At 38.2% G+C, this 13,114-nt stretch overlaps 1 non-coding gene across 1 annotated transcript; it reads left to right on the top strand.

The window, feature by feature from the left end:
- The first annotated feature begins 1,741 nt into the window (after positions 1 to 1,741).
- On the top strand, positions 1,742 to 1,904 carry LOC121141689. Its single transcript, XR_005878651.1, has one exon. It is a non-coding gene; the product is annotated as a U1 spliceosomal RNA (small nuclear RNA).
- The last annotated feature ends 11,210 nt before the right edge of the window (positions 1,905 to 13,114 follow it).

Here is a 13,114-nt window from a genome sequence, read left to right as displayed (position 1 = left end):
TGGCTAGGTTAGATATCAAGGATTTGCGATAAGCATCACTACTAGCCTCACAGAGAAGCCAGAGTTCATTTGTGCAAATTTTAGACCATGTAAAACCAAGGTTAGTGGAGAGTGATATAGGCACAGAATTCGTCTGCTATCTGATAGTCTCCTGGTCTTGGTTCTGAGACTTGACTGCATTTTCTCTTCCTGAGATTCATGGGATGGATGGCTTTTACAAGGTAACATACTCTGCCTTTATTTTGTGTAATTGAAATAGTTTTTGTAAGTTTCTATGACTTTTCCTAATTAGCAATGTGAGGATGTATAGCAAATGAAGATGGAAAAGTATCCTGGAAAGAAGAACAGAACCAGACAGACACAGATCCTGGAGGACTTATGGCTCATATATTTGTATCTCTTGTCTTGATGTGTTTTTTTCTATGGGCTTTAGCAGCTATTGACAATAACCCAGGGCTACTAGTCTTGTGTATAATTAATTCCATTCAGAAATTGGAGCATGTACTTAAGCAATATACTGAGTTAGATATTAGTTACATTTGGAAATCAAAGTACCTTTTCTTTTTCTTTTATTTTTATAGTTAAACAGGCAGGGGATGGGAAAAAGATGTCAGCTACCATGCTAGTCATTTGATACTCAGCCTTTATCTCCTCGTCCTTGTCCTCCTCCTCCTCCTTGTCCTCGTCCTCCTCCTCCTCCTCCTCCTCCTCCTCGGTATCCTCCTATCTGATAATCAATCTCATTTATGACAAAAATTGCTGTCTTTTTCCATAAAGAAAAAACATGTCTGTGAAGAAGAGCATGACTGCTACTTGAACAGTTTCTTCCAAACGTATATCTGAGCAGATAGAAGATGTCACAAAATCATGTTTCCTTAAAAGCCTCTATTTTCAGGCCTCACAAGCAATGGAAAAAGGCAGATGTTCCTCCTTCAAAGTACCCTTTCTGTCATTTGTTGGAAATAAAGTTAGGGAAAACAAAACACAACCATTTCTTTCTGTGTTGCTAAGCTTTCAGTCAGGAAAATGAAAGCTGTCCTGTATAGTTCAACAGAAGAAATGAAAATGTAGGATTTAAGTAATTAGAAAAGCTACAAGAGCAGCCATAAGCATGATATACAAAGGGATGCATAGGAAGCTTGGAAAGACCACAGGAGGAGGTGGGTTAGTTATCAAAGTAATCGTGCCAGTTACCAGAACAGGATGAGAATATGGGCAGGGCTGCTCTGCCCAGAGATGGGCTTTGGAGAGAAGCACACTTGAGTTGCTCTTTCTGCCAAAAAGAAACTACTCAAGACAGTAAGAGGGCGAACACTTGGATTTCTACTTTTCTGTCACTTTCCAGTATTCTTCATTGGGTGAGTTTATCTAGAATCAGTGAGCAGGGCTTCCAGTTTCCAGAGCAGAGTAGGAGGGCAGGAGATAGTTCTGAGAACAAGCAAAGAAAGCCCACGGTAGTGGAAGCCACAGGTGTGAGAGAGGAGAGTGAATCACTTGGGTCTGTAGGGGAAGGGGGCATTGTGCAGAGTATGGTGCATATGAATGTAGACAGATATCAAGGACTTTGCAGCATCTGTGATGTCCATAGGATCCTGTAAGCAAGATAGAACTGGTAGGAACCTTTCTAACAGGATTCTGGAATTGGTTGATTCCAAAGACAAGCTAGAAGGGGGGTGTTCTCCAACAGGGTTGGCCAAGTGAGAAACCCGGCAGGGTTCATGTGTTGACATCATTGAGATGTACACTTACCTAGCAGGGGGAATACCATGATGATGCTGATGGTTTCCCCTAGGCTAAGCTTGTCCATTGCACTAGAGACGTGCTGAGTACTGTGATTTCCTCAAATATGAGAAAAAACACTGCATAATTTGTGAAAATGGGGAACTGCATTTGCCCTCTCCCATAATGAAAAACAATAAAACTCCCAAACTTTATTGGGATGCAGATAAGATGCTAAGCAAGTACGAGGTGCTTGCTGTTTGAGTGCAACAAACTGATTTTGACCCCAGGAACCCACATAAAGGTGGAAGGAGAGAACCAGCACTAAGACTTACTCTCTTACCTCCATACACATGCTATGGTACACATGTGTCCGCATTCACATGCCATTCACACACAAAATAATTATGATTAATAATTAAAATTGCTTAGAGACACAAAGAGGATGGCAAGCTAGGGCTGAATTTTCAGATTATAGCCATCAAAAACTCTAATTACTCTATCCTCTTCTTAACCGCTATGTGTATGGTCGTGAGTTCAACACAGATAAGGAGAAAGAAATAAAGGGGGGGGGGGTTCTGATCACATAGAAGTGTAATCAGGGAGAAGAAGAGAGAAGTCAGAGAGGTGGAAAGTGTAAGCAGAGAGTGACTCATCTCTGGAGCTTTCTCTTATAGAAACAACAAGAAATAGAGCACTTCTGGAGTGGGAAATGTGAACAGGAAGCTTGAGCCTCGAATGAACACTAGGAATGTGTAAACATGGTGACTGTTACCCAGCATAGCAGGATAGCCTTATAGTCATAGCAACTCCAGGGACCAAGGCAGAAGTCGGCCTCAGACTCCTTTCAGACCTTGAAACTAACCTGGCACCATAGGAAGACCCCACCTTAAACCTCATATAACAAAACTGGGCATACAACTGAGTAGATATTTATGGTTGCTTCATAATTCATGTTCTTTTACACTTAATACAGCACAACAGTATAAAAGTTCCCTCATAGTCAACTTTCTCAAATGGGTGTTCCTGTCTGGCCAATGCCATTTTTTGCCTCTATGTTTGCTGCATAAAATGAAAGCTTGGTTAAAAAAATGGAGCCAATTTGTTACTGTTAAAACCTGCTTGTCTCTTTCCTGCCTCTTGGCTTAAATGTTGATCATTTATTGTGTCTATAATAATTAATCCCAGGTTATTACTTTAATTATACGTAAGTAACAAGGAATACATATGCTCTGCTTTTTTAATTTTCACTGAAGAGAATGGATATGTTAATTTAAAGTTGCTAAATAGCCAGTAAAATTAGCCATCATAAAGTTTAATATTGTTCCCTTAAACTAATTAAGCCATGTGTTTCTGAACTTTATTCGTTTTTCCTCCTAGCAGATGGTCTTTCCTCCTGTCTGTTTCAAGGAAGCAGCCAATACACCTTTTAATAATGTTTGTTGCTCATTTGAAGCAAAGCAGAACTTTGTCAAGACACTGTGTGTGTGTGTGTGTTAGTTTGAATGAAAATGGGTTGTGGTGTCTCACAGCAATAGAAATATAACTAAACCACTTGGTTTCTACAAAATTGTACGTGTTTTTTCCAGGTTGTTTATTTCATTTCATTTTTATTTAGTTATTTTTTTACATTTTTCCAAATGCCAAGCCCCTTTTAAATAGTTTTTTAAGAGGATATAGTCCCCTCCCTCCCTTTGTCCTCTTCTCCCCTCTCTTTCTTCATCCCCCCTCCTTCTCCCTTTTAATCACATTACGAAATTCACTTTCCTCCGACTGTCTCATTGATGATTATTACCTTCCAGGTGGTTGAAATTAACCAACTTTCCTCAGCCAAGACAAAATAAAATGAAGATTCAATTGTTGATTAAATATGTCAAAACTTGTAACACGTGAGAAGTAGATATCTGAAAATGTTTGCAGGATAATCCATAGAATGATTTGGTCTCTAAGTGTAACTGGTGCAATTTTAGGGAGAAAGCTTTCTTCTTTGTGATTCTGCCTCAATGTGTGCTTTTAACCGACAAATCCATTTGGATTGACAGAAGAGGTCTGCTCCTCAGAACGAAAAATGAAATGCTGGGGTTTTAAAACATGGGTGGAAATGGTCACTTACAAAGTATTTCTGAAAGAACTCTGCATTATTGTGAAGAGAAATGCTTCACAGAGAAGATATCTGGCCCCAATAGTACTAATCCATAGTGTATTGTTCAGAGGAGGACTGTAGAGCAATGTCACTCTGACTTCACCAAAAGTTGATACTTTAAGCAGGCCTAAAGCATTTTCAGACTGTACTGAAAACACATTGCCACACATTTCTACTGTAGCATTATTCTCAATGCTTATTTTTTTCCAGAAAAATTCAGTTGACCAAAACCAGATATGTAAGTCAATTCTGCCTTCATCACATGAATGAAGAAATATAACAATTGAGAATAAGGAACTTAAAACATTGAAATTTCATCCCAATACAGATGACCATTTTAAGTATTATCTCTGCACCATTTTGATTATAATATGCATAATGTAAGTGCAAATGCAGATCCCCAGGCCACCAAAACCTGTATAATACAATGTTTTTAGAGACATGGAAATCTACATTTGTCACTTGTTTTCTCTGAAAGTCTTTCTGCCACATAAAGTTGTCCATTCCATAGAGGAGAGTGTTAAGATATTTTTAACTTTGCAGTCATTTAGAAATGACTGCATTTTATCCAAGAAGAGTAATGCAATCCTGGAATGTTTGGTTAGATTTTCATTATTTGGGAGGGTCTTTAGGCAATCTTGTTTTCTTTTGTAGACATAGTTGTTTGAGGAAAGAATAAGAAAGAGGATGAAAAGGAAGAAAAAAGTGAATACAGGAAAACAGCTGTGTTCAGTATTGCATCTAATAAGCTAAATAATGGCTTCATTACAGCCAACAGCTGGAGAAGAAATGAGAGGAGTTTAGATAAGCATGTTGTGAAGGTAGGAAGTGTAGTGAGCTTAGAGCTTTTTTATTTTATTCTGCTGGTAACAGTGAGACACCAGAGGTGGAGCAGGGCAGTCTGATGATCAAAGTTTATCCTCAGAGAGTCAAGGGATAAAGTCAAACTATCGAATGGACTGCAGTAGAGAGGGCAAACCATTTGAAATTGCAAAGGATTTTTTGTTTGCATTCGTGAAAAGAGTTGTGTATACACCTGAATTCTGCAGAGAGCAAAGGGCTAGTTGCTAGTTACAGAATCAAAACAAAACGGCTGCAGGCAGGAGAAACATCCTGAGAGCAGGTTCTAATCAAAGCCCCAAATGTCATTATTTCTCATCAAGCTTACAGATTAGGGTTGGACCATGGCTTTTCCCCTCTTCTTCTTCTCCATGTTTTCTGTGCCACTGAGCTGTATCATTCTTTCTGAAGCTATGTTGCTTGGCTCTGTAACCTCAGACTGTTTGCTTGAAATTTGATTGTATTCTAGGGAGACTTTGCTGGATGGCTTCGTAGGCCAAACTTAAGCTTTAATTATAGAGGAGTCCACTGTCTGGGAGCCTCTTAAAACATTCCTTCTGACACTGGCTGTCAATGTACCTGGTGGTCAGCATAATTGCTTGTTAATGTACATGCCACCCTGAAAAGGAAGCAGAAAAATAATCACAAGAAAACCTTCCTTCCTCTGTCCTGTTAACCCAGAGTCCCCAGTAACTCACAATGTTGTTACTGGGCTATAGGGAGATCAAGACCAACTCATTCATTCTTTTTATCTTTTTACAAGCGTTGATGTCCACTTGTGACCGGTGTCATACAAGATGTTGGAACCATAGGACTGTATAATAGAAAATTTCCCAGTGAAATGCAGAGAGACAGGTATTTCTAGGAGTAACTATTTCTATCTTTATTTTTCAGAGGAAATTATGTACATCCAATCTTAGGGTCCATGCCTTTGACAAGTTCCAGTTTCACCTCATTCCACATGCTTTCTTTGGATATACCAGTCTCACTGCTTTTATTTCTGACAGCATCATGCATATATGAGGTTCTCTGCACCTCAGAGTTCTCCTGCTCTCATTTCTAATAGCTCCTTGCACATACTCAGTTCCCTTATGTCCAAGGGTTCCCTGTTTTCCCCTTCTGCACAAAGAAGTCATCTCTATATTTTCTCTGCCTTGTCTCTACTCATTCTTGGAAATTTCACTTGGAATTTACTTCTGTGAAGAAGCTTATTTCATCCTCTGAGATGCAATTTTTACCCTGTTAATCTCATGGCTTCTCAACTTTTCTCTTATCAATCTTAAAACTGAATGTCATCATGATTTTGTTTTGTTTCTATTTTCCATTCTAGACTCTAAGCTTCACGGGGAAAAGAAGCACAGCTAAGTCATTCAACTGAGGTAACTCTAACACTGCCTAACCCACTCAGGGCACTTGATACATAGTTTTATTTGATAATTAAATAAATACTAGGTCATACCTACAATAGTTGGATGTGTATTGAATTTAGAGGAATAAATACTGCCCAGCATGTCTTCAGGATCATAAGTCATCAACCATGAGCTAAATACCATTGACTATCTTAGTAAAAATTGCTTTATGCTTAAGAAAAAGTTTCAAAGGACTTCAGAAAAAGTAATTTTTAAATGTAAATCTGTGAGAAAATAAAACAGGAGAATTTCAGTTAAATAACATTTACTTACAGAATACACAAGAAAGCCACTTGTTGTTTCTTGTGTTTGGTTCACTTACGTATTATCCTTTCTGATGTGAATTAACATTCCATGGTCTCATTTAGTAATTTCAATACTTTTCACAAAGATAATAATTAGTATTCATTTCATTTAGTCTTCATATTTATCAGTCCACATGTTAGAAGATGTTTCACCGACTTGTTTCAACTTACTTTAAAGTTCTCAATGTTATATACTAGTCAAATTATATCCTCACCACACTGTCTAGTTGAGACTTTCCTACTCTCTAACTTTAAAATGATAATAACCTTTGTTGCTTTTGTTGTTCATCAGATTACATATTTGCTACACTAAGGCTGTGTCAGTTAGTTCTATGTTAACCGGACACAAGCTAGAGTCATTTGGGAAGAGTGTAGCATGAATTCTAATTGGTATTGATAATAAAAAGTCCAGAGACAGATATTGGGGCTAAAGTTGAAGATCAGAGAAGCAAAGTAGCCAGCTACTAGAGAGTTCTCACCTCTACCAATGCTCAGACCAAAAGGGTGATCCTGTCCTCAGATTGCATCTTCAGACTTCATTGCTCTCCACAAAGTCTCAGACTGCCTTCTGCCTTGACTTCTTAGAATGTCCTGTCTCCTCCAGCCATATACTCTTCTCTAGTGCTGGAATTAAAGCTGTGTTATCCCTAGTGCTGGGATCAAAGGTGTGAGATCTGTTTTTTCTTAGACTGACTCACTCTCATGTAGCCCAGGGCAGCCTTGTACTCACAGAGATCCATCTGTCTCTCTCCTCAGTGCTGGGATTAAAGGTGTGGTCACCACTGCCTATCCTCTATGGCTAACTAGTGGCTTAGTATTTGTGTGGTTAACTAGTGGCTTAGCTCTTGACCAGGTGTGTGGTTAACTAGTGACTTAGCTCCACACTCTGATCTTTAGGTAAGCTTTATTAGATCATAAACAAAACATCACCACAGAAGAGTGACTCTTAATTGAGAAAATGCCACCATGAATTCATCCTACAGGCAAATCTGCCTGCATTTTCTCAATCAATTGAGATTGGTGTAGGAAGGCCCAAATCCCTATGGGTAGTTTCAGACCTGGGCAGGTAGTCCTGAATTTTAAAGGAAAGCAAGCTGAGAAAGTTTTGAAGTACAGAAGCCAGTAAGTACTCCTTTGTGGTACCAGCCTCAGATCAAGACTTGACTTCCTCCCCTGATTTCCATCAATGATGGACTGTGATAGAAACATGTAAGCTAAAATAAACCGTTCCTCCCCAAGTTGCTTTTGGTCATGGTGTTTTATCATAATCATAGAAACTCTAACTAAAACAGCACCTTTCTATAAAGGTTATAATCTAAATCTCTGAAATCAGATTAATTAGCAGCCATCAATATAATGTCAAAAGTCTCCTGAGATTATTGTCTGAATAGTGAACCTAAGCACATACATGGTATGGTAAAGTCACATGCATTAGTGCTGTTAGCCTTGGTTGTGAGAGATGTTTAGGACTATTACAGAAATAGATAGTCTGGCATAAAAAGTGAAAGACCTCGGCATCAAAGCACCGGGCACTGAACCGAACCCTCTGCCCAAGAACCAGGGCCAGACCACTGGCTGCAAATGTAAGAGGTGATTTATTGAGTACACAGGTGCCTGCGGATGCTACTGCAACTCGGGTGCAGAGCATCCCGGGCTTGCAGGGAGCACAATATTTATAGAGTTTTAATGGTTACATAAGTATCAGCATAGCAACAGGCATTTCATTGGCTCATCTTGGGGGCAGGGGTAGTTCCCACGGACTAAGTTTCCTGGTATTACCTCATGAAAGACGCTTCAGCAATTATTATCTGGGTCCCATGACTACTATGGTGATCATAGACACAACTGGGGGCAGGGGTAGTTCCCACGGACTAAGTTTCCTGGTATTACCTCATGAAAGACGCTTCAGCAATTATTATCCGGGTCCCATGACTACTATGGTGATCATAGACACAACTGGGGGCAGGGGTAGTTGCCAAGGACTAGGTGTCCTGGTATTGCCACATAAAGACCCTGGCACGCTTCAGCAATTATTATCCGGGTCCCATGACTGCTCTGGTGACCACAGATCCTGTTTGACATCCTGCAGCTGGGCGAGGCACCTGGCCTGGGTTTTTTCATTAGGCAACGGCCTGGCCTTGCTTTTATCTTCCTAGGGGGTCCTGGGTAGGGGTCTTTCAAAAGCAAACCTTTGCCCCCTCACACATAAATGGGTTGAGAATGTGGGAAAAATTATTGTTGAATGCATTTACATATCATATGATGTTTATTGTGAACTTAGGAAATTTAGAATTCAGTCCATTGACCAAATCACCTTAATATTTCCTGTATTAAATTAGTATATTTAACTCAGCTGCATGTGGAGAGGGTGGCACATTGTGTAGCTTTAGAAGAGGGAACTTGGTTTTATTCTTTCAATGTTTCATAATTTATCCTGAAAGATGTGGGCACTTGTAATCTGTTCTCATTTCATTTCTATTTCTGTAATAAAATACTCTGGCATGAATGCAATGTAGGGGGAAGAAATTTACTTCATTTTACAATTTCAGATCACTGTGCAACACTGAGCAGAAGTCAAGGCCTGGACTATAAACAGCTAGTCACATTACATCCATAGTCAAGAGCAGAGAGAAATAGATATATACATGCTTGTTTGCTTGCTTGGGCTCAGCTCCATTTCCCTATTCCTATACAGTTTGTGATCCTGCCTAGTGAATGGTGCCACCCACAGTGGGCTAAGACTTCCCATATCACTTGAGTAAGACAATGCCCACATGCATGTCTGTAGGCCCATTCACTGTAAATAATCCTTCATGGGAATTGTCTTCCAGGTGAATCTTCATTGTTTCAAGTTGATAGAGAAAACCACCATAGACTATAACTACTGAAATATAGATGACTATGGTATCAGATATTACAAATACATCTGGTAATTATGGAGCCCTGAGTCTGTAAGTCTCACTGGAAGAGGGCTTCAGAGAGAAAGCAAAATTTTCCCAGGTGACAGCAGGTGGGTTTGTAATGATAAAACATATCTATGATCTGAACTTAGTTTTAATGGAACTTGTAACTAATAAACAACCTGATAACCTCATTAATTTCACCGAGGAGCCACCACTTGTAAAACAAAGAGGAGGTGGCCAGCAAATAGCTGGTGCCATCAGTATCTTGAATAATAAAAAAAATCACCAATGTGCAGTATACTTTAGTTTTAAAATAAGGCCCTTATTAGAGTGGGCTGAAGTTCAACTTCTACACAAATATTCTCCACATTATGTGGACCTTTCATTGCTCTCACCACGTGTATGTTTTACATTGCAGTTGTATTGTGTATGACATTTTATATTTTACATTTCACACTTAATTGTCTGTCATAAACATTTTCTCTGTTTCTGTATACTTACAATCACTTTGGCAGTGTAAAAGTCCAACATAATGATCTATTGCCATTTCCTGAACCACTGAGTTACCACTGCATATTTAGTGTTTATTTTATTCTTAGTATGCTGCAATAAATACTGTTTGCATATTCCATTAATTCTTCCATTCAATTATTTTTGGAGCTCAGAGACACAAAAAGAGATTTATTGCCATGAATAGTAGGCGCAATTCTTGCTATTTTGCTATTCTGATGTTGATATTCTGTCAACACTGCTATCCTACAATAAAAGCCAGTGGACATCATTTTCCTCTTATCTTTGCCAAGAATAGGTTTAGCCATTAGAAACACTTATATTGTTTTTTCCTTATTTTTAAAATGTTAGCTTTAATGCTGAACTACCTAGAGGTTTTCTCTTATTTGGAAATAATCATTTACTTGATTTCAATGCAGGCCACGTTATTCTCATGTAGTATTAAAAAATCCCACTTTTCTTTCCCAAGCAATAAAAAGTATTGAATGGACATGAGATTTTATGTAAATACCAAGAAAAATAGTAGCATAAGAGTAAATCAAGTGAATGTTTCTGTTCTCTTCATAGAAAGCCTCAACATATCTAAATCAGTTAAGTTACCAATCATTTCTTTGTCTATCTATCATCTATCTATCTATTTCTATTCATCTGTTATATAACAATCCTATTTATTATATCAGTCCTACATATATATATATATATAAGAATCTGTCCATTTGTTTATCATCTCTCTATTTACCATCTATCTATCTATCTATCTATCTATCTTTTTATCTCCCTGTTTCTATCAGCTACCAATCATCTATCTACATACCTATGACTACATGTATCTATATATCTGTTTATGTATCTTCTATCATCACCAATCATCTGTCTGTCTGTCTATCCATAAAGTTAGTATGCTACTTAGTGCTGTGACAGGTTCCTATAGTAACAAGTAGGTGTGATTATTTGGACTCTTCACTGTTCTGGCTGTTGAAGCAAAATAGATTCAGTATGTTTTCATAAGAACAATATATATACTTGAAAACATAATCCATTGACTGATGCTTGGCTTATACATTGAAATAAAATGTGTTTGAGAATAGATGTACTATCAGGAAGGATTTGCTGTAGATTTTTTAAAGAATCAGGGATACAGAATATATTTTCCCTTTTCAGTTAAATAAACACTTTCTAAAGACAACATTGATTGCTGGAAGGATATTAAAATAACTGAGTTGTGATTCAACCTTGAACAAACTTTCCATATACCAGGAGAGATAAACTATATAGTCAAATAGCAACAAGATATGGAGCTATTAGAGAATTTTTTAACTAGAGAATAAATAAAATTTGCATATAGAAAAGAAGAGACTTGTTTTACTGGGGAGAGGCAAGAAAGGGTTGCTTATAACCAACGGATGTATTCTAATAGACTAGATTGAAGTTATGAGGAGGATATTCCAAGAAGGGGGAGACAGGAGACAAGTCACTGTGTCAACAAATGTAAGGAGGGTAAATTGAGGAGCAGAAGTTAGATTTGCCTGGACATCTCTCCAGTCAGAGGGTGAGGCTCATAGTTGTCACATGAAGGTAAAGGGAGCGAACTGAGAAGTGAGAAGTATGAGTCTAAGACACTTTGCTTTGAGAATACAGATATTTCAAAAGTAGAGCATCAAGGTTGGTGGAGTTTCTACTCCACTTTGAACATTTCAATGTTCATTTAGAGGTGGTCAGTTTTCCTAGTACATCTTCTGTCCTTTCACAGTCTCCTCAGATATGTTCTGTAAATTGCAGATAGGAGAAGTAACAGTGTGTTATAGTGGAAAGATAGGAAGACTAAGCAGCATGATCCTGGATTACAGCCACAGCACTCAGGGTTCCTGGTGTGAGTAAATCCACCTCTTGGGGTCTCAGCTTCCACACATGTAAATTGGAAAGAATGGACGCTGTATATCCAAAGGTTCTTTCAATTTGAACATCTGAAAAAATCTCAGTGTGCTTTTAGATACTTTAAAGAATTGTTTTCCTTTTGTGTATGTGTACTGTCTATCCACATATCTGAAATTTATCTTTAGAATTTCATTTTTTACATTGTATCTTTGAAATCTTCAGCATTTCCCTTCCCAGTTGAAAATAAAATCCCAAACCAGTATAACAAATCAGTTGGCTGTCATGAATTCTATAGGATTTAATTATATTAACTGCTATCTCCTTAGCTGATGGCTGTGGGAATAGGAATGTATCATGTGAATTGTGACTGTTGACAGGAAGGGTTTATAATAAAGAATAACAGGACAGAGTGCATATAACCATTACTCCAAGTTTGTAGACTCAGTGCTCTTCTAGTCCCCACTTTACAGATGCGAAGCCTGAACCATAAGGATCTTGTATCATCCTCAAGCACAGAGAGCCAATTAGTGGCAGAGGCAGAGTTTGAATCTGGACATTCATATAATACTACTACATGGTAAGGAAAAACATGTAGAAGTACATTTTGTCCCTGGGAACACAAATATCTCTCTCCATAGGAAGGAGTTGATGGTTGCGGGAAGGTCAAAGCTGTTCTCCTAACCTCAACATTTTGCTGTGGCATGCTGTGATTTGAAGGCCAGTTATGGCTGGTTAAGTAATCTAAGGCTTTCCCTTACCTTACTTTAACTGTGGTTAGGAGTATAGAATAGTTTCTATTCTCCTGCAGTTATGTTGATTTGGGTAATGCAGCTCTGCAGGCACACAGATATAGTTGTTATTTTGGGCAGAGTGGCCATGTTATGTAGTCATGGCACTTAGTTTTTGTTTGATTTTGTTGTTATTGTTGTTTATGGGTCATGTTTGGAGCTAGTGTTTTGGCCTATTAAATTTGAGAAATAATTTTCTCAAAGGTATTCATATCCCTCTCACAGAGAACATACTGCTGTGTTTGAAAAAGGAAAGAGAAAAAAGAAAGAAAGAAAAAAGAAAGGAAAGAAAGAAGAAAGAAAGTGGGAAGATATGGAAATCAGTATAGAGATTTTTCAGGAAAATGGGAATCAGTCTACCACAAGATGCAGCAATTCCACTCTTAGGCATATACCCAAAAGATGCACATTCATACAACAAGGACATCTGTTCCACTATGCTTATAGCAGCACTATTTGTGATTGTCAGAACCTGGAAGCAACCTAGAAGCCCCTCATCTGAAGAGTGGATAGAGAAAATGTGGTACGTTTACACAATGGAATACTATTCATCAGAAAAAAATAACAATGGAATCTTGAAATTTGCAGGCAAATGGATGGCACTAGAAGAAACCATCCTGAG

Source organism: Mesocricetus auratus, unplaced genomic scaffold, assembly GCF_017639785.1.
Source record: "Mesocricetus auratus isolate SY011 unplaced genomic scaffold, BCM_Maur_2.0 Super-Scaffold_100007, whole genome shotgun sequence".
In the NCBI taxonomy this organism is placed as follows: domain Eukaryota; kingdom Metazoa; phylum Chordata; class Mammalia; order Rodentia; family Cricetidae; genus Mesocricetus; species Mesocricetus auratus.
The sequence above is the reverse complement of the archived record's forward strand: the minus strand, read 5'-3'. Positions and strand labels throughout refer to the sequence as shown.